Below are 21,608 nucleotides of genomic sequence, written 5' to 3'. Positions count from 1 at the left end.
AGAAGCACTGCTGTATAGTGTAACAAACAAACAAACAAAAAACCACTGGATTTGCCTTCAAAAGACATAGGTTTTTCCTTTTGTAAAATAACAGGGTTGGACTTAGATACATCTGAACACCTTTCTAAATCTAAATCCTCTGAATCTACTAGGCATACTTTTTCTATACCCCATAAGGACACAGGCTATATAAAGAAGGTATAAACAAAAAGTCAATAAATTTATTTTCTTACTTCATCATCCATTCTTCCATAATCTGTCAGACGAGCCTTGATTTCCTACCAGTTTACTGAAATTTCTCTCTGATGCTATCTTTTTTCCAAATCTAATCCCCTTTGCTATGACCACATTGTCCCTATCTGTTCTGTGGCACTTAATACTGGTGACCTTGCTCCTTCCTTGGCTAATTTTTTTTAAATTACCTATTTAGGTCATCGATCCTTCATCTTCTATTTTGTTAATTTTTTTAGGGAGATAATTTTTCTTCTGTGGATCTCTTTAGCTTCATCCTAAAAGTTTTAGTAGATTGTCTTATCATTACACTTCTTTTGTATTCTTAAGATTAAGAAGGCCAGCTTTAATACACCACGGACTGCAGGAAAGAGAGTAATGTATGAAGCTGGAAGGGTAGGTTGGTGTTAGGTTATAAGGAGGTTTCAAAATAAACAGACTGCTGAGTCACATGGTAGATTATTCACTCTTTTTAGAGCTCTTTTACTCTCTAATCCTGCAAAAAAGGGGGGGGGGAGGGGAGAGAATTATGTCCCAGATGTAGAGTGATTACAGTTAAGTTTATAGGACAAAGATGAGAACCCCTAAAAAGTACAAGTCCTTATGGATTAACATGGAGAACTCCAGTCTTTGGCGCTCAGATGGAACGCACTAACTCATCTATAGGTTTGTGCCCAGGTCATGTTGTGAGATTCTCTGCATGGCAGACTGCCAGAATGCCCCATCTCCTGCCTGCCCCTTACCCCACAGCAAAGAGCAGACACTTACTCTGCTCAGCCATGTGAGGAGGAAGAGAGGAATAAAAGTATATTGCTTTCTTAGGCTCAGAATTAGGTTAGGGACTCTACCTGGAACACTCTCATCATCCTCCTGTCACCTGCAAAAAGTTTACTTAATTTTGGGAATACTCATTTAACTCAAGCAAAAGAGGAAAGCAGAACCAAGGAAGAAATTAGGGGAGTCAGCATGTGTCTGTGTTCAGCTTTAAGAAAAGGGAATTGAACCCCTGTAGAGGCCTGTTCTGTCCTTCCTCTAAGCTATACAGGGTAGTGACTCAGGCTGGTGAAGCCTAAATTTCCCAGTGTTTGACTTGACTGAGGAATCTTTATATACCAGTTAGCAAAGTACATGGGTGTGGGGTGGGGGGAGGGAAATAAGAAAATGAGTGATGAGAGAATATTTTTTTTTAAAGTTGAAACACCAAAGATTTCAAGAAGGAAAACTACCTGAACCAAACCAAACAAAAAACAAAGGCTCAAGTGGATAAATCAAAACTTAAGGTTAGAAGGAAGGCTAGGCCCATAGGGTCCTAAAGTCAGTAGGATAGATAGTTACCAAATTGCCAAAGCTCTTAACAAATATTATAAAACAAAGGAGAGTCAACCAATGCCTAATGGAATTGTACTCCATTCAATGATTCAAAAGACAAATGAAAAAATGTAAAAGACAAAATCAGGAATGACTATAGCTAAAAACTTAGAGTTGTCAATGAAAAATTTTAAAAAGTCAATTAGTAGAATAGAGAAAATAGAGAAAATCCATAATGGAAAGTTTCTGTAAAGGAGTGAGAGATTAAAAATTTGAAACACAAAAATACTGAGATGGAGAAAAACTTTAGTATAGAAGCAAAAATGTTAAAAAGAGAACATGCACTCTATACAAACTAAAGCAGTTCACTGTGAAGATAAGATATGCAGAGACAACTTAGGTAATGCAGGACATAATCCAAGAAAACTGTGCAGAATTTCTGAATATATAGAATAACATAACAATAGAAAACAAAGCATAAATTGAGAGTCCACAAATTGCCTTCAAAAAGAACAAAATCCATCCTTCAAACTTGAAGATAGATAGTGGTTAAATTCACCAATGTCAATGATAAACAATAAATTCTGTAAGAAGCCTAGAGAAGGATCTTCAAATATAAAAGAAAAGAAATCTGACTAACACAAGATTATGCCTCAGCAATAAGAAATCACAGGAAGGAATGGAAAAACATTCTGAAAAGCAAAGGAGCTCAAACTGCAATTCAAAAATAATGTATCCTGCAAACTCGTACCTAAAAACTAATGAAAAGAAATTGATGTTAAATAAAAGGGAAAAAAAATTTGAGTAGAATATTCCTAGTACAAATATAACAACAAAAAAGAAATACAAGGAAGGTAAATAAGTACAATTATCATGGAAAGCATAAATAAGGAACCAAATTACTCCATTTCAAGAGATTCTGATGTGGGGTTAAGAAAAAAAGTAACATCAGAAAAAACAAAAAGGAGTTTCCATATTCTATTACAGGAAGTAGAGAAGCACAGAGTTTAACGAATAGGTGAGAGAGATGGTCAGACTTGTGTGTAAAGAAAATTACTTTGACACCTGTGAATTAGATGATCGCTAATGTCTCTTTCAATTTTTAGCCATGTGATCTCATGATATAACGATACACTTACAAAAGCCTTTTTTCAACTGTTGTTTGTGTAGTTGACCTCATCACTTTGCATTCTGATGTGTTGTCTGTACCTATGATTATTATCATAGGAAATTCCTGATGTGGAGAATGCCTCTACCAGTGCAGATCTATAATTTTTAGTAAACTTATTTGCTTGGAGAGTTGCCTAAGGGTTAAGCACCTTGCCAATGGCCACACAGAAGGTACGTGTCAGAGACAGAGCCTGAACCTTGGTCTTCTTGACTCCAAGGCAGCCATCTATCTACTCTGCCAAGATGCTTCTTTTATCAGAATTACATTTTCTTTTTCTTTCTTTTTTTGGTGAGACATTGGGGTTAAGTGACTTTCTGGGTCACATACCTAGTAAGTGTCAAGCATCTGAGGTAGGATTTGTATTCAGGTTCTCCTGACTCTAAGGTCAGTGCTCTATCCACAACATCCTTTTTTCAAAGGATTCTTCATTAAAAGAGCATGAATAGCAAATTAAATGCCTTAAAAATATAAACAGAAATAAGAGAATATTTAACAATTTTATATATATATGTATATATATGTAAATACACACATATGTATGCATGGATACATATGTATGTATGTGTGTGTGTGTGTGTGTGTGTGTGTGTGTATATATAGAGAGAGAGAGACAGAGAGAGAGAGAGAGACAGAGAGACAGAGAGAAAGAGAGAGAGAGAGAGAGAGAGAGAGAGAGAGAGATTAGCTGCCACTCCTTCAACTGTAGATCAACTGCTATTTCACTCAATCAGAGGTTAGTTTACCTTGTGAATTAGATTTGCTTTATCTAATCTCAGACAGCAAGAACTAGAAGCAGGTAGAAGTTGCAAAGATAACAGAATAAATCTTAATAGCAATTAAAGCTATACAAAAGTGGATGGCAAGCCCAAAAGGTAGTTAAGTATCCCTCCCATTGGAGTTTTTGTTCCCTCCACTTATAACTGTAGACAGGACTTCCTCTTCATATAAGGGCTGTACTAGGGTTAGATGGCTTCTAAGTCTCTTCCAAAATCTGAAATTCTATGAATACAGTCCCCCATAGCAATCCTGCCAATGCTGTCCCTACCCCCTTTACTAAGAAAAAGAGTTTAAATGCCTTTGTATTTGTGCGTGTTCAATAATTACTTATGTTCTCATCATCAGAGTCCGACCAAGAGCTAAGCGTAAAGTATAATTTTTTTTTACCAAAATAAATAAAGGTATATAGTATGACAATAAGTCATGATCGATATGCAAAAATTCTCACTAGGATTAAAGAATCAAAATTTAAATTTGGAGTACAACCCCTCATTTTATAGAGAAGAAATCTGATCCATCTATCTTAGTTATTTGCAAATAAAAGAACAAGAAAATTCCATTTAACAAAAAGGTTCCCTAAAACATGTTAGCATTTTGGTCAAGATCTGATTTTTAAATATAAATAAAGAGAACTTCAAAGCAAACACTTTTCTGTGATATCACTATTAGGAGAAGTACATTTTGAGCATCCGTAGGCCTGAATGAATCAATAGGCGGTTTCTCATTACTGTCAATGGGAAATGCATTATGGCAAATGGGGTAGTTTCTCATGGAAATTACCAAGAGGCTTAAAATTACCTAAGGGTGAGAAATGAACCATATATATTAGTAACTGGATAGTGGTCTGTGAAAGTAGAATTCATTCTGAGAAATTATAAGAAGCATTTGTAAGATGTGGTTTTAACTGTATGAGGGATAAAAGACCTGTGATAAGGACAATCAACAAGCATTAATTGTGTGCCCATCCATCAGGCACTGTATTAGGCACTTGGACCAGAAATACAAAAGTGAACAAACAGCTGCTGTTCTCAATGAACTTTTAAATTCCATTTAGGAAAGGAAGAAATAGACATGTGAGTAAATATAATACATGTACAACGTGAATACAAAGTAATTTAGGGGTGGGGGGGACTGGCATCTGAGACGACTAGGAAAGGGAAGGATTGATAATTTGTAAATTATAAAATGGGGACAGGCACTCCCTGTTCTTTGGGTACTTCCCAGGAGAAACCACGACTGACAGCAGGAAATGGGATGGCGATCATACTTTAATAACTACAGAAGGTACAGAAACAAGCAGAGAGAAAGGTATAGAGGAAGATGGGGGCGGCGGGGGGGGGGGGGGCACAGTAATAGTGACATGAAATGAAGAAATAATCCAAGAAGCACAGGGAATAGGATGGTGAGGAAGAGAGGCAAAGAATATCCCTCACATTGTTGTTGTTGTGTTTGTCCTTCATTCTTGAAGAGGAACATGACATCAGGGAAATGATGACGTGACTTGCAGCTGACTTTGATTTGAGTGAGGGAGGGCTGTGCAAGGTCATCAGCCTCACTTTCTCCTCCAGAGACATCTGGATCCAGTGAGCAGATATTCAACACAACAACAACCTGATGAATCCCTCACATAACCGTGAATTAAAGTTGGGAACACTAAACATTATAGACCCGATGTAGATGGAAGTCTGCATGGGGGACAAGAATTTGAAGTCCTATTTTTAGAGGGTTTTCTGGGGAAAGACCAACTCTTATCTGTGCTATGTTGGGGTTAATTCATTAACATTTCTAAAGCACGTCAGACTGATTGGTAAAACTTCCAAGTTACATCTCAAAGATATCAGCACCTTTTAGATGTTCTGCTGGTCTGGAACTTTGGCGGTCTGGAATTTAAATAGCATAAAACTGGAAACCTTGACAAGCAGTGCCTAGATGGCTTCCCTTGATTCATCACATATTATGAATTTTGGTTAAGACGTGATACAATTTGTAAATGATGCTCTTTTTGGTATGTGACTTCCAGTTTCCCCTTTGCAATCTAATCTTGTGCGACCACTCAATTACACTAGCTACCTATAAAACTTACTATACTGACTAGAATTTGTCAGGGGGCCAGAAAAAGATATAATTTTAACACAATGGAGAAGAGAATAAGCAATTATATAGCACCTACTATGTGCTAGACACTGCCCTAAGCAGGTTTTTTTTCCCTTTTTTACAAATATCTCATTTGGTCTTTACAACAACCCCAAGAGGTGGGTACTATTATTATCCTCATTCTACTGTTAAGGAAACTGAGGCAAAGGACTCACATGGATGTGGCATTTGAGCTGAGCTTTGGAGGTGTATAGACATTATAAGATGCAAAGGTGAGGAAGGAGTTTATGCCAGATATGACAGAGAGCTCATTGATATAAGTATACAGTGGTTACATTTCTATACATAGGTACTCTATGTATATACATACACAAACACACACACACACACACACATATATATACATATATATGTATACATGTATATACGTATATATATATGTATGTATGTAAATGTATGAATATATATGTATATATATGTACTGCTTGCCAAGGTTTCTGGTGGTGTGTGTGTGTGTGTGTGTGTGTGTGTGTGTACACATATATATACATATTATATATACATACACATACATATATACATATTACACACACATATATGCTCACACATATATATACATATTATACACACACACACACGCACCATAGGCCTACAGAGAGAGACTGAAAGATATAGTCAAAAGAATCAGTTTTAGATTTCTAACAACAATGTTACTTGCAGCTACTGTGGAGGTATAAGACCAACAACACCAGCACACAGGAGGGCTGCTAGCACACATTTTTTGATCTGCTTTTCTAAGGAAAGCAACTTTAAGGGGCTTAGAATCTCACTTTAATTAGACATACATATATCATTCACTTAGTTCAGGGGAAAAAGTCAGAACCCTGAACTTCAGAGCAAACACAAACAAAAATTACAAATAGAGAAAATATAAATAGAGCAAATAATAAAAATCAACAAGCTTGGGGGCGGGGCCAATATGGCAGCTGGAAAGCAGGGGCTAGCATGAGACCCCCACCAAGTACCTCCAAAAACCTATAAAAATGGCTCTGAACCAATACTAGAACTGCAGAACCCACAAAAGAGCAGAGGGAAGTAGGGATCCAGCCCAGGACAGCCTGGATGGTCTATCCCATACGGAGCTGGGAGCAGAGCGGAGCAGTGCGGAGCAGAGCCCAGCAGAGCCCAGCGTGAATGGCGCGGACCAACCAGACCAGGAGCTGGGCAGAGCGTGCCCTAGCGCCCTGAATCAGTGAGCTGCAGCAGTTACCAGACTTCTCAACCCACAAACACCAAAGACAACAGAGAAGGTTAGTGGGAAAAGCTGCAGGAGTGCAAGGAGTTTGAGGTTCCGCTACTGCCCGGGGGGGGCAGGGGAGGTGGGGCAGCTAGAGAAGTACAGCTGCAGTTGCTTCCAGCCCCAGGCCCACCTGGTAGGAGGAATTGAGTGGCAGATCAGAGCAGGAGTGAAGAGTCTGCTGAAGATTTAAGTCCAGTCTGGATTGGAGGTTCTTGGGGAAGGAGGAGTGCTGGTGTAGCAGAGCTGGCACATCCCCCCAAGCTTGGAACATACTTCTCTAAACTCTATAAGCAGTCATACCGCACTGAAAAACTCAAGGGTCAAGTTAGTTGGCTGGGAATATGGCCAGGCAGGCAAAACGCACCCAGATTCAGTCTCAGACTTTGCATTCTTTCTTTGGTGACAAAGAAGACCAAAACATACAGACAGAAGAAGTTAACAAAGTCAAAGAGCCTACAACAAAAGCCTCCAAGAAAAACATGATCTGGTCCCAGGCCATGGAAGAGCTTGAAAAGGATTTTGAAAAGCAAGTTAGAGAAGTAGAGGAAAAATTGGGAAGAGAAATGAGAAGGATGAGAGAAAACCATGAAAAACAAGTCAATGACTTGCTAAAGGAGACCCAAAAAAATAGTGAAAAATATACTGAAGAAAACAAAACCTTAAAAAATAGACTAACTCAAATGGCAAAAGAGCTCCAAAAAGCAAATGAGGAGAAGAATGCCTTGAAAGGCAGAATTAGCCAAATGGAAAAGGAGATCCTAAAGACCACTGAAGAAAATACTACCTGAAAAGTTAGATTGGAGCAAGTAGAAGCGCGACTTTATGAGAAATCAAGATATTATAAAACAGAACCAAAGGAATGAAGAAATGGAAGACATTGTGAAATATCTCATTGGAAAAACCACTGAGCTGGAAAATAGATCCAGGAGAGATAATTTTAAAATTATTGGACTACCTCAAAGCCATGATCAAAAAAAGAGCCTAGATATCATCTTTCAAGAAATTCTCAAGGAGAACTGCCCTGATATTCTAGAGCCACAGGGCAAAATAGAAACTGAAAGAATCCATCGATTGCCTCTTCAAATAGAATCCAAAAAGAAATCTCCTAGGAATATCGTCGCCAAATTCCAGAGGTCCCAGATCAAGGAGAAAATACTGCAAGCAGCCAGAAAGAAACAATTTGATTATTGTGGAAACACATTCAGAATAACCTAAGATCTGGCAGCTTCTACATTAAGAGATCGAAGGGCTTGGAATACGATATTCTGGAGGTCAATGGAGCTAGGATTAAAACCAAGAATCACCTACCCAGCAAAACTGAGTATCACGCTCCAAGGCAAAATATGGACTTTCAATAAAATAGAGGACCTTCAAGCTTTCTCAGTGAAAAGACCAGAGCTGAATAGAAAATTTGACTTTCAAACACAAGAATCAAGAGAAGCATGAAAAGGTAATCAAGAAAAAGAACAAGAAAAAGAAATTACAAGGGACTTACTAAAGTTGAATTGTTTTGTTTACATTCCTACATGGAAAGAAGATGTGTATGATTCATGAGACCTCAGTATTAGGGTAGCTGAAGGGAATATGCATATATATACATAAACATATATATATATGTTTATGTATATATATGTATAAGTGAATGTGTATGTATATGTTTATGTGTGTGTGTATATATATATATATGTATATATATATATATATATATATAGAAAGAGAGAGAGAGAGAGAGAGAGGGCACAAGGTGAGTTGAAGATGAAGGGAAGATATCTAAAAGAAATAAAATCAAATTAAGGGATGAGAGAGGAATATATTGAGAGAGGGAGTAAGGGAGAGATAGATTGGGGTAAATTATCTTGCATAAAAGTGGCAAGAAAAAGCAGTTCTGTAAGAAGAGAAGAGAAGGCAGGTGAGGGGGAATGAGTGAATCTTGATCTCATCAGATTTGACCTGAGGAGGGAATACCATACATACTCAATTGGGAATCTTACCCCACAGGAAAGAAGAAGGAAGAAGATAAAAAAGGGAGCAGGGGGAGATGATAGAAGGGAGGGCAGATGCGGGCGGAGGTAATCAAAAACGTACTTTCGAAAGAGGACAGGATCAAGGGAGAAAATTCAATAAAGGGGGATAGGTTAGGAAGGAGCAAAATATAGTTAGTCTTTCACAACATGAGCATTGTGGAAGAGTTATACATAATGATATACATGTGGCCTATGTTGAATTGCTTGACTTCTTAGGGAGTGTGGGTGGGAAGGGAAGAGGGGAGAGAATTTGGAACTCAAAGTTCTAAAAACAGATGCTCAAAAACAAAACAAAAAAAAAAGTTTTTGCATGCAACTAGAAAATAAGATACACGGGCAATGGGGCATAGAAATTTATCTTGCCCTACAAGAAAGGAAGGGAAAAGGCGATGGGAGGGGAGTGGGGTGACAGAACGGAGGGCTGACTGGGGAGCAGGGCAACCAGAATATATCTCATCTTGGAGTGGGGGTGGGAGGGTAGAAATGGGGAGAAAATTTGTAATTCAAACTCTTGTGAAAATCAATGCTGAAAACTAAATATATTAAAAAAATAAAAAAATCAACAAGCTTCTAGTTGTCTGACCAAAGCTGTATACACACAGTTACCAGAGAGAAAAGCACAGGACATCTGGGTTTTCAAAGCCAAGGTGCTCCTTAACAGCTACCTGGCGTCTCCATATCCACACTCTTCCCATGAGTAAGCCCCAAAGCAAAGTGCTAACCTTTGAGTATGTATACGCTTCTTCAGGGTCAGAGAGCATCACAACCATGTGACTCAAACTCATGTGACTTAAGCTTTCTTGTGACTTAAGCAGGTCATGAAAGACTCCCAATTCAAAGACTCCTGATTGAAACAAAGGCAAGACTCAAAGGCACTTGATTGCTTTAGTGCTGAGAAGCACCGCAAAAGAAAAAAACAGCAAAAAGTCCCACCCTGCTTGCCATTACAAGACTCCAGAGAACTGGGGTATGATCTCAAACTTCTGTTACAGGTCTAAATCTTACGAGCCTCTCTGTGTAAATTTAGGTAAGTCATAAACCCTCTCTGGGACTCATTTCATTTAGAAATCTAAAAGGAAAGATTATATAATGTCATCTACTTCTTCCTTACATGATTCAGGAACGGAGCCAAGGGCAGGTCAGAGGTAAGACAGTACACTACAGGGGAAAGAGCAATGATCCTGTATTCAGTGGGTCCAGAGTCAAATCCTAACTCATGTTTACTACCTGTGCAACTTGGGGCCTCAGTTTCCTCACCTGTAAAATGACACTGTTTGCCTAGATGACCTCTGAGATGCTCTTCCAGCTCTAGCTGTATGATCCTCTGACACATACCAATCAAACACGTAATATGTATTGGGAATGAAAAAAAAAAGTGGAAAGGAAAAGGGCCTAGAAGTATTAGATATCAAACTATAGTACAAACCACGACTGATCAGAATAATTTGGCACGGGTTAAAAAGTAGAAAGATCAACCAATGGAAAAGATTAGGCATTCAACACAGAGAAGCAAATGAACACAGTATGTAGACAAACAGAATGGGGTCTCCTAGCTACTTGGGTAAAAACTCATTATTGGACAAAAATAGCTGGGACAAATGGGTAACAGTCTGGCAGAAACTAGGCAAAAACCAACATTCACACCATATAAGTGAAATAAGCTTTAAATAGATAACTGACAAACATTATAATAAGTGGCATCATTAAACAATGGAGGAGCATGGGAGAAATCATTTTTCAAAATGAAATTTCAGATCTAGGGATAGGGAGCAATTCACGCCCAAATAAGGGATAGAAAAGCTCACATTAGATAAAATGAATAAATTTTATTACATAAAATTTAAAAGGTTTTGTGCAAACAAAATCAATATAGCTAAATTAAAAGGGAAAAAGGTAACTGGGGGGAAAACCTTTACAGCAAGTTTTTCTAATGAGAGTCTCATTTCCAAGCTATATTTATGAGAAAATGGTTCAAAAATTAATGACAATAACAGCTATTTCCAAATGACAAATAATCAAAGGAGATGATGACGTCCAAGCTCTCAAAAACCAAATGAAAAAAAATAATTAGAGAAATGCAATAAAGCATCTCTTAAGTTCCATCTCACACACACTAGGTTAGCTAGTTGATGAAAAAACCCCCAAAAAACAATAGTGACGAATGTTGCAGGAACTCTAGGAAAACACGCACCTTTGACATACTATTGGTGGAGTTGGGAATACCTATTCTGGAAAGTAACTTAGTAGCCTCAAAAGTTACTAAATTGAGCATATTTTTTGACCAAATAATACCACTATGAGGCCTATTCCCCAAAGAGATCAAAGAAAGGAGAAAAGGGCTAATGTGTACAAAAATATTTATGGTAGCTCTTTTTTGAATGAAATAATATTTGTAATGCATGTAACATGGTGCCTGACAAATAGTAGGCACTTAATAAATCAAATTATTATTCATTGTATACGACTATGTGTAATATAATATACAATTACATGCAATTACAAATCAGTTACCCTCCCTTTTTGTGTTGGTGTAATGGTAAGCAATGTGGGACTTTTTGTTCTTTTGTTTTGGAGTGCTTCGCATAACTAAGACAATCAAGTGCCTTTGACTGAGTCTTGCCTTTGTTTGTAGGAAGGCTCACACCCATTTGCTAATTAGATCGTGAGAGGTGTGAAGCTCTCAGGGCCCTGAAAACCTGTATACGTACTCTTAGGTTAGCATTTTGTTTGGGGCTCACTCATTAGAAGAGCATTTGTGTGATTTAGCCAGAGGAGACTCTGGGTAGTCGTTAAAGAGTCCCCTGGCTTTGAAAACCCAGATGCTGGTCTTTCTCTCTCTTGTAACTGTGTATGTATTGCTATGATCAGACAGAAGACAGTCTGCTGATTTGTGTTTATTTGCTCTGTTTACATAATTTCTACTTGCAATTTCTGTTTGTGTTTTCCCTGAAGTTCAGGGTGCTGACTTTTTTCCTTTGAACTAACTGAATTACATATGTATGTTTAATTAAAGTGAAATTGTAAACCCCTTAAAGTTGCTTTCCTTAGAAAAGCAGATCAAAGAATCTGTGCTAGCAGCCCTCCTGTGTGCTGGTGTCATAGACCTTACACCTCCACAGTAGCTGCAAGTAACATTGTTGTTACAGGTGGCAAGGAATTAGAAGAAACTGGGGGGGGGGGGGGCTACCCATTCATTAGGGAATGGCTTAATAAATTATGCTATGTGAATGTAATATAATATTATTGTACTGTAAGAAATATCAAAGGGGGCAGTTTCAGAGAAACCTGGGATGATTTATATGAAATGATGCAGAGTGAAGTGACCAGGACCAGGAGAATAATTTATATAGCAAACAAATTTGAAAGAATTAGAAATTTTGATCAATGCAGCAACCAACTATAAATCCAGAGGACTGATGATGATGCATGCTACCCTTCTCTTGATAGAGAGGTGATAAACTAAGGGTATAAAATTTTTTAGACATGGTGATACAGGAGATGTTTGTTTTACTATGCTTATTTGTTACAAGGGATTCTTCTCTTTGGCAATGGGAGAGCTGATAGGAAGGAGAGAAACTGATTTTTGTTCACTGAAAAAAATTCATTAAAAATGCACTTAAGAATGTACATGTAGAGCCTATATGGGATTACATGCTATCTTGGGCAGGGGGCAAGAAAATTTGGAACTCAAAAGCTTGTAGAACTGAATGTTGTAAACTAAAAATAAATGAACTAATTTTAAAAAAGAAAAAAATGCACTCAGAGAAAATGTGTTAAAGGTGACTGTAATGGAATCAAAACAGTAAGACACATTTATTAAGCACCCACTGTGCCACACATTCAGTATAAAAGATCAAAATGAAGCAGTCATGGCCTCATATATAATATGTATTACACACATCTATGTCTACACACATCTATACATATACACATACACACATATGAATATTATATGTACACACCTACATATATGTATACATGTATATATTTATATGGAGATATATACAAAATAAGTACAATATTGAGAGGGAGGGAAGGAGGACTTAGCTTCACAAATAAGGTGGCCTTTGAGCTGAATGTTGAAGAGAACAAGGAATTCTAAGAGGTATTGGTGAGGAGGGAGTCCATTTAAGATCTGGGGGATAGTCAATGTATATAAACAGATACTGACACTCCCCAAGTAGGTTGGGGTAGCAACTACTACGGTTCAATTTCTCATAGTAATGTTACTTAGGGATGGAGGGAGAGAAGGAAGAAGGGAAAGAGGATTTTTTAAGTGATTATGGTGTGACTAGCACATGCTTAGAACTTTATGAATATTACCTCATTTGATCCTAACAAGAATCTTACAAGGCGGATACTATTATTATCCTCATTATACAGATGAAAAAACTGAGGCAAAAAAGATGCAATGTAATTTTCTAAGAATCACACAGCTAGTACATATCAATGGCTGGATTTGAACTCAGGTCTTTCTGACTCCAGGCTCAGTGCTCTATCCACAAAGCCACCTAACTCCCTCAGATGAAAAAGGGAATGTTGAGAAGGGGACAGATAAGAAAGACCTGTCCCCCAGTGGTGGATAAGACAATCCTGAGCCTTAAAAAGTGGGGGGAACAGGGAGGTGAGGACCTCCATTTCTTATACTAAAAGTGATTCGCTTATCTTCCAAATCATCTTTGTTATTTGGGATCCACATTTCACTAACACCTTTTCTTACCATGAGAAGTGAAAGTCTGTGAAGGTATATTTAGGCAGTAAGACTTTTGATAAGTAGAACTCAATGGATTCCATAAGGATCTTTTAGCCTGCTAAAAAGCACTGCTGTATTATCTTCCATAGCTCTGTTAAGAGGGACACATCACACATCACTTAATACTCTGAGACATCATACAATTGACTCCATGGTAAGGGTCTCTAAAGTGATATGTGCTGCAAAATGTTTCAAGTACATTTTTTGGATCTTATATGTATTTGAATTTTCAAAACAACCAGAAAGTCAGATAAATCATAAACAAAAAGCTGTTGAAAAGACTTTTTTTGTTGATAATCTTTTCCAACAAATACTTTACTGAGAAGACAACCCTATCCATCTGGACTTAGAAATACATGCTATTACGAGCAACTGCAGGACAGTGGTCAAAAGTGAAAATGTTAAGCAGTACCAAAGTTATTCTACACAAAAGGTATGACTGTAAATCTAACTCTTTTGAAAGTCCTCTACTTTATTGAAAATCCATACTTTGCCTTGGAGCATTATAGTAAGTTTTGTTGGGTAGGTGATTCTTGGTTTTAATCCTAGCTCCTTTGACCTCGGTAATATCATATCCCAAGCCCTTCGATCCCTTAATGTAGAACCTGCTAGATCTTGGGTTATCCTGATTTTGTGTCCACAATATTCAAATTGTTTCTTTCTGGCTGCTTGCATTGTTTTCTCCTTGACCTAGAAACTCTGGAATCTGGTGACAATATTCCTAGGAGTTTTCTTTTTGGGATCTTTTTCAAGACGCGAAAGGTGGATTCCTTCAATTTCTATTTTACCCTCTGGCTCTAGAATATCAGGGCAGTTCTCCTTGGTAATTTCTTGAAAGATGATGTCTAGGCTTTTTTTTTGATCATGGCTTTCAGGTAGTCCAATAGTGTTTAAATTGTCTCTCCTGGATCTGTTTTCCAGGTCAGTGGTTTTTCCAATGGGATAGTTCACATTGTCTTCCATTTTTTCATTGCTTTGGCTTTGTTTTATAATATCTTGATTTCTCATAAAGTCATTAGCTTCCACTTGCTCCAATCTAATTTTTAAGGTAGCATTTTCTTCCTTTTGCATTTGGCTAATTCTGCCTTTCAAGGCATTCTTCTCCTGGTTGGCTTTTTGGAGCTCTTTTGACATTTGGGTTAGTCTATTCTTTAAGGTGTTATTTTCTTCAGGATTTTTTGGGCGGTCTCCTTTAGCAAGTCATTGACTTGTTTTTCATGGTTTTTTTGCATCATTCTCATTTCTCTTCCCAATTTTCCCTCTACTTCTCTTACTTGCTTTTCCAAATCCTTTTTGAGCTCTTCCATGGCCTGAGACCAATTCATATTTTTCTTGGAAGCTTTTCATGTAGACTCTTTGACTTTGTTGACTTCTTCTGGCTGTATGTTTTGATATTCTTTGTCACCAAAAAAGGAATCTAGAGTTTGAGTTTGAGTCTCAGTCTGTTTCCGCTGCCTGTTCATGTTTTTAGTCAACTACTTGACCCTTGAGTTTTTTTTTTTTAATGGTATAACTGCTTGAAGAGTAGAGAGTACTTTGTCCCAAGCTTTAGGGTTCAAGCATTGCTATTTTCAGAGCTAATTCTACTCCACCATCACCGCAGGCTCTGTCACAGCAGTGTTCCTCCTCCCCCAAGAACTGCCAAACAGGACTACAATCCAGATCCAAACAGGGCACAGCAAAAGAACCTGCCTCTGTGCCCACAGAGCACTCCTTGTACTCCCGCTTTGATTTGCTGCTAGATTCCTCCCAATGTGTGAGCCAGAGACTTGGAGAGCAGCTGATGCTGGAGCTCTGGAAGCAGCCTCAGGAGCTTCCTGCTGCTGCCACCACCACCACTGCACGACCTCCACCGCCCCCAGGGATAGGACTGGACTGTTCTCACCTCCATCCCACAGTTTCCCACTAACCTACTCTTTGGCGTTTGTGGGTTGAGAAGTCTGGTAACCGCCACAGACATGGCCCTGAGGCCTGCTTCAGCTGGCTGACTCCCAGTCTGGTCTGTTCTGGCATGGCCCACTCTAGGCTGTGCTCCACTCCCAGCACCATGGGATAGACCCTTCCCAGTGACCATCCAGGCTCTCCTGTGCTAGAGACCTGTTTTCCTCTGCTATTTTGTGGGTTCTACAGCTCTAGGATTTGTTCAGAGACATTTTTTACAGGTGTTTGGAGGGATTTGGGGGAGAGCTTAAGCAAGTCCCAGCTTTCCAACTGCCATCTTGGTTTCACCCCCCAAATCTAACTCTTTTAAAGCCCTTTATAATCAGGATCCTGCATGTCAATCTAGTCTTATTTCTTAGTATGCCCTCACTGCAAGAACTTTCTAGCACAGTTGAACTGTCCTGTGAACTATTACCATTCCCCTTCCATTTCTTCCTGCCATGTTTGCCCTAAAGGATCTTCTCCCATGTCCACAGGGTACTTCTATCTTACCTCCACCTTGGAGAATCCCTGAATTTCTTCCAACAACATGAGTTCAATCTCTCATGGAAGAGATTGATCTCTTCCCATTCCCCAATTATTAGTACTCTCTTACACTATTGAATAAGCAGAACCAAGAAAACTACCTAAAAAGTGACCATAAGAATGAAAATGGAAAGAAGAAAAACCATTAAAAAACTGAAATAAAATGCTACAAAATGACAAAGAACAAGTTTATCCCCAAAGAAAAGATGTTAGAAGACACTTCTTCCTGAGGGATGTAGGGAATCACAGGAATGAAGCACTGCATATATCCAATTTTTGTTTTTAATGAATTAAGTGCTTGTGTTTGTTTGGCCTCTCAACCCATACATACAGAAAAATGGAATATTCACAAACACAACACTATGAAGATGGTAGTATTCAGATGGTTCTGTGATCACCTCAATTTGTATTTTCCCTCCAACAACAGAAATTATAGTCCAATCGTGCCTGCCTACTCTTGTACATGTCCTCCAATAAATTGGCCACAGGGAAGCTCAACATCCTCTTCCTCACTTCCTTCTAACATTGCAAGGATACCAGTGGAGCATTCTGCCTACCTGCCATTGCTCATCTGACACATGATTCGCCCACATTTTCATGCTAGCAAACAATTCCCTGATAATGGTATTTTTTGCTACTATTCTTCATTGGCTATATGGTGGTAGCCTGATCACATCCACCATTCTCCCCTGTATTGACTGACCACTGTATGATATTCAGCTTTAATTCTTCAGAGATTGTTGTACTCTATGTTTCACTGACATATAGCAACAGAGGTAAAATGCTGATATTAAAATGGTCCTTTGCTTTCACGGGAAACTTGGGGTTAAGTGAGTTTTGCAATTTCCTAAGAGCAACAATGGCCACTATCTTCCTCTTGCTTGATTCTAGAACAAACTCATTGTCCTTTTCTTCCTGTATTTAAAAAAAAAATTTAGCAGACAATTTACATAAAATCCCTCTTTAATTGACTGATACAGATGCAATGCATTGTTGAATACTGTTTGTGAAAACTTGCTTGTTTCCTACTCCTATTTATTCCTTCATTTGGAATATCTTCAATTTGTATATAGACAAAGCTCATAGTGATTTTGTATGTAGTAGAAGTATTACTATCCCATTAATGTACTTCCCACGATACACTACTTAAAGAGCAGCTTTGGTCAAGAATGGACTGAAATAATCAATCAAAAAGACATCACTGCTGATTTTTTTAAACCAATACATTCACCAATTATGTTTAAAAAAATCTGCAAGGGATATTTTCTCACTTTTGACCTGTGTAGGGTCTTTCCCGTCTTCATGCAAATGCTGGGGCTTCATTCTGTCAAATGTCTGTCATGCTAGACAATGGAAATACAGCTTCACATAATTCATAGCCCCTGGATCAAAGACACTAAAGTCTTGAAATCCCAAATTGTCATTGCTCTATCAATGCCAGTGATGCAAAATTCGTGGCAGTCTTGCTTGTCCACTTCATAAATAGACACTTGGATGATATCGTTTTGGCGTAGCGTATCTAGAGCAGTGTTGCAATCCACAGACCTGGCTCTCTTGTCCATGTTGTGGAAGCGTTCCACAGAGATATTGCACTGGATGCTCTGTTTTGGAAGGTCTAATTTGGAGATGAAGGTCAAAGAGCCATGATCATCATAATTAAACAGCGCTGGGCAGCAGTCATGGCCAGCAGCCACCATGCTATTCTCAGAAACAAATGACACACTCAGGAGTGGGAGGAACTCTGTTTTCAGCTGTGAAACCATCATATTTTTGGAGGCACTGACAGCTGATACAGTACTGTCATGGCTGACCCAAGCACAGTGGTTCCCACTGGCAGAAAAACCAACTCCATGGACCCAACCACCACTTCCAGTACCGCCAAACTCTGACATCAGTTGACCAAAAGGTATTTTGGTACCCCATGGAGTACTGGCTGGCTTTTCATCAACTTCTTTAATATAAGCAGAAAATGTCTGCATTTGAAGTCACAAGATCCAACAGCCAGCAAAATAAGGTTGGGATGCCAGTCTAAACTAAGAACAGTAGAATGAATTGGCTTATGTGTTTGCTCAACCACTAGTTATTTTCAGACTCAAAGTAACACATGGAAACCAGTTGAACTCCACTACCTATAGTAAATTTACTCTCTAGGGGGGACCATTTCACAAAGATGGCTTCATGATTAATCCTCAGGATCATCAGGGTTGGTTTCTAGATGCCATCTTTCTGACTCTAGACATAGGCATTACAGTCTGCACCACAAGTTACAATTCGATCGCTCTTGGGAGCCCAGTCAATACCTGTGATGTGTCCATTGAGTTCCTTCAGTTCATGGGCTTTCATCCATTGGTTCCCATTCTTTTTGTAAACATGGACTTCATGATCATTAGGGCTAAGGGCAATCTGAGTATGGTGTCTGTTCTAAACATGGTAAGTAATTGGTTCTAACAAAAACTGATGTAAGAACATTATTCTTAGTGTTTTCAAAAGGGAAAAAGCTGGGATGGGGAGGGTGTGGTCAGGCCCTGAAGCCAAGGATTCACAAACTCTGGTCAGTCCATGCCTCATTGTCCTTCTTTACTCAATGTCCCAGAGGTAAATATTTATGGCCAAGCATGTATGGGTTTTTCCATTCAAAAGTATGCAATAATCTAGGCAAAAGATATTCTTTATCCAGTTGGTCTTTCTTGTGTGAACACCAAACTCTTTTGAAGAGGATTAAATATTTCTTCCAGGAGTTCTGGAACTTAATGCAGTCAGTATGTCATCCACAAAAAGGAGCATCTGGAAGAATGGATCACCTGAAGGGAATAAGGATTTCTACTTGGACTCTGCTCTGGATCTCCTCCATTATAATGGCAAGCACCTATGGTAAATATATATTTTCTTATTTTATGCCTCACCTCATGTTTGTGATTAGGTCATTGAACATGATTATTTTGCTTACATATTTTATGAAAGTTTCAATATTTTTTGTGTGACTCAGATTTTCTTGGGGAAAAAATTCAATTGTGAAGTGGCACATTGACTGATACAGATGCAATGCACTGTCAAATACTGCTTGTGAAAACTTGTTTGTTTGCTACTCTTGTTTATTTCTTCATTCAGAATATCCTCAATTTGTATATAGACAAAGCTCATAGTGATTTTGTATGTAGTAGAAGTATTATTATCCCATTAATGTGTGAAGAAATGGAAGTTCTGGGAAACAAAACAGACATATAATTAGGTGTGGAATTTCATGTGTCAGTCTAGGTCTCCTTTAAAATCCAACTAATTCAACTTTCTTCTATACTATTCTGATGCTCTAAAATTTATCCTGATTTTATGGAATATTTATCATTGTGGAATTTAAGGGATATGAAAGATCTGTCCTACATTAATATAAGTTCTCCAAATGGTGGTAGCGGACTTAAACTGTACTACTTAGACAAAGAGTCAGTCAGTAACAGCAAAATGAAAGAGGAGTGGTCTAGACATTTTATATCACATACCACAATAAGCACCAAATGGATATATGGCCTAAATATAAAATATCACACTGTTAAAAAAACTTAGAAGAGAATGAAATGATATATCTTGCAGAATTATGACTCGGGGAGAAGTTTTAATAGATTATAAGACAAAAGAATAAACTGATCTATTTAAATATAACTGAAAAAACTTTGGAATAAGCAAAATCAATGCAGCTAGAATTAAAAGATACATAATTAATTGGGGAAAAAAATCTTACTTAATAGAAACAATTGACATCCAAGATCTTTAGGAAGTTAATATAAATATATAAAAACCAAAAGCCACACTCCAGTGAAAAAATGATTAAAAGATATGAACAGTACATTTCCAAAAGACAAAATATAAGCTATTATTGAAAAATGAAAGATTGTTTCAAATCACTAATAAGAGTTATTAATAAATCAAGTTATTAATCAACCAATCAAAAGTTATTAATAAATCAAACATCTCTAGAGTTCCAACTCACACCCAGTAAACTGGCAAAGATAAAAAACAGAAATAGTCACTACCAGAAGAGCTACAGGAAACCCACACACTAATATACCATTATTACAGCTGTGAATTGATCCAATGACTATGGAATGCAATTTGGAATTAACCTTTAAAAATTCAGTAACAACACAATTTAGCACTAGTAGGCCAAAACAAAAAAATCCCAGGAGGCTGAAGACACAGGTAATTATCTCATATAACAACAAACATTTATAACAGCACTTTTTGTAGAACTGAACTGAAGAACTGAAAGGTGCCTATGGATTGTGGATAGCTGAACAAATGATGGCATATTGAATATAATAGATTATTAGGCAGCCAAAAATAAGGAATATAAAAAATTTAGAGAAACTTGGAAAGACTTGTATGAACTAATGCAGAGTGAATTTAGCAAAACCAGGAGAACGCAATTCACATGATGAGCACAACAGTGCAGAAGAGAACAATAATTAAAAGCCTTCATAATTATGACTGATGCAGTTACTAAGACTAACTTCAGAACACTAATGATGAATTATGCCTCCTACCTCTTGGAGTATAGGTGTGGAATGGACTATACATTTTCAGACACGGCCGACGTGTTGAGGGCTTTATCTAATTATGCTTATTATTATTACTTTTTACAAGGGTGAGTTCTATTTGGGTGGGGTAAGGAAATTGGGAAAATCATTGGGAAGGGTGAATGATCCAAATGACACATTTTAAAAGGAAAAAAATACGAAAATGTTAGAAAGGAATGAACAGTGGAAAGAAAGGCTGATTATTGCAGGCCGAGTGCCATGTCCTAGTCCTGACTCTGCTACTATCTTGCAATTCACTTTACTGATCTTCTTAGTAAAACTATTTAATTGAAAGTCATCTCTAAAATCCCTTCCACCTCTAACACGGGTCTGTATATAGCAGTTAAACTGTCTACTACATTCAGAACACTGTACTAGGTTGCTATAGAAGATACAATTGATTTTAGGTCCCCAAGTTCAGCTTCAAATAGATGCTTTCTCCTAGCCTCAGAAAATGCCACATCTCTGTTTTCTTTTGGTAGGTAAATAGTACAAAAGAAGCACTCTTTAGGAGTTTTCTCCATTTTGGTGCTGAACGACGTATTCCCCAGGGACAGGAACGGAATGCTCAGGCAGAAGCCAAAGAGTGTTCTAATTTTAGCACTACCTCAGAGACAATTGATATCCCTGGATTTAGAAGTGGTGTTGCTGTTGCTTTCCCCTTATAAGCCTAGTGGAGGGCATTGATTTTAAAAAAACAATTTTAACGGAAATAAAAAAAAAGTCCCTCTCACTCCATAGCAATAAATCCATACCTTAAACCTGCTCATCGATAATGTATCAACGCTTATACATCTCCAACACAGATTCCAGTGTAAACTGCACTGTTCATAGACAAATTCTACCCTATACACACCCCCCCAATCACATCCATCTCCTAGAGCAATAATGAAGCCCGCAATATATCATGACTACA

At 37.9% G+C, this 21,608-nt stretch overlaps 1 protein-coding gene and 1 pseudogene across 1 annotated transcript in view; both read right to left on the bottom strand.

The window, feature by feature from the left end:
• NEIL3 (nei like DNA glycosylase 3) overlaps nucleotides 1-21,608 on the bottom strand; it is a 67,968-nt gene that overhangs the window by 30,283 nt on the left and 16,077 nt on the right. The window lies entirely within an intron of this gene.
• LOC118854266 lies at nucleotides 17,489-18,626 on the bottom strand (annotated as a pseudogene).

This window comes from Trichosurus vulpecula, chromosome 6 (genome assembly GCF_011100635.1).
Source record: "Trichosurus vulpecula isolate mTriVul1 chromosome 6, mTriVul1.pri, whole genome shotgun sequence".
Lineage (NCBI taxonomy): Eukaryota > Metazoa > Chordata > Mammalia > Diprotodontia > Phalangeridae > Trichosurus > Trichosurus vulpecula.
This window is presented reverse-complemented; position numbering and strand designations above follow the sequence as displayed.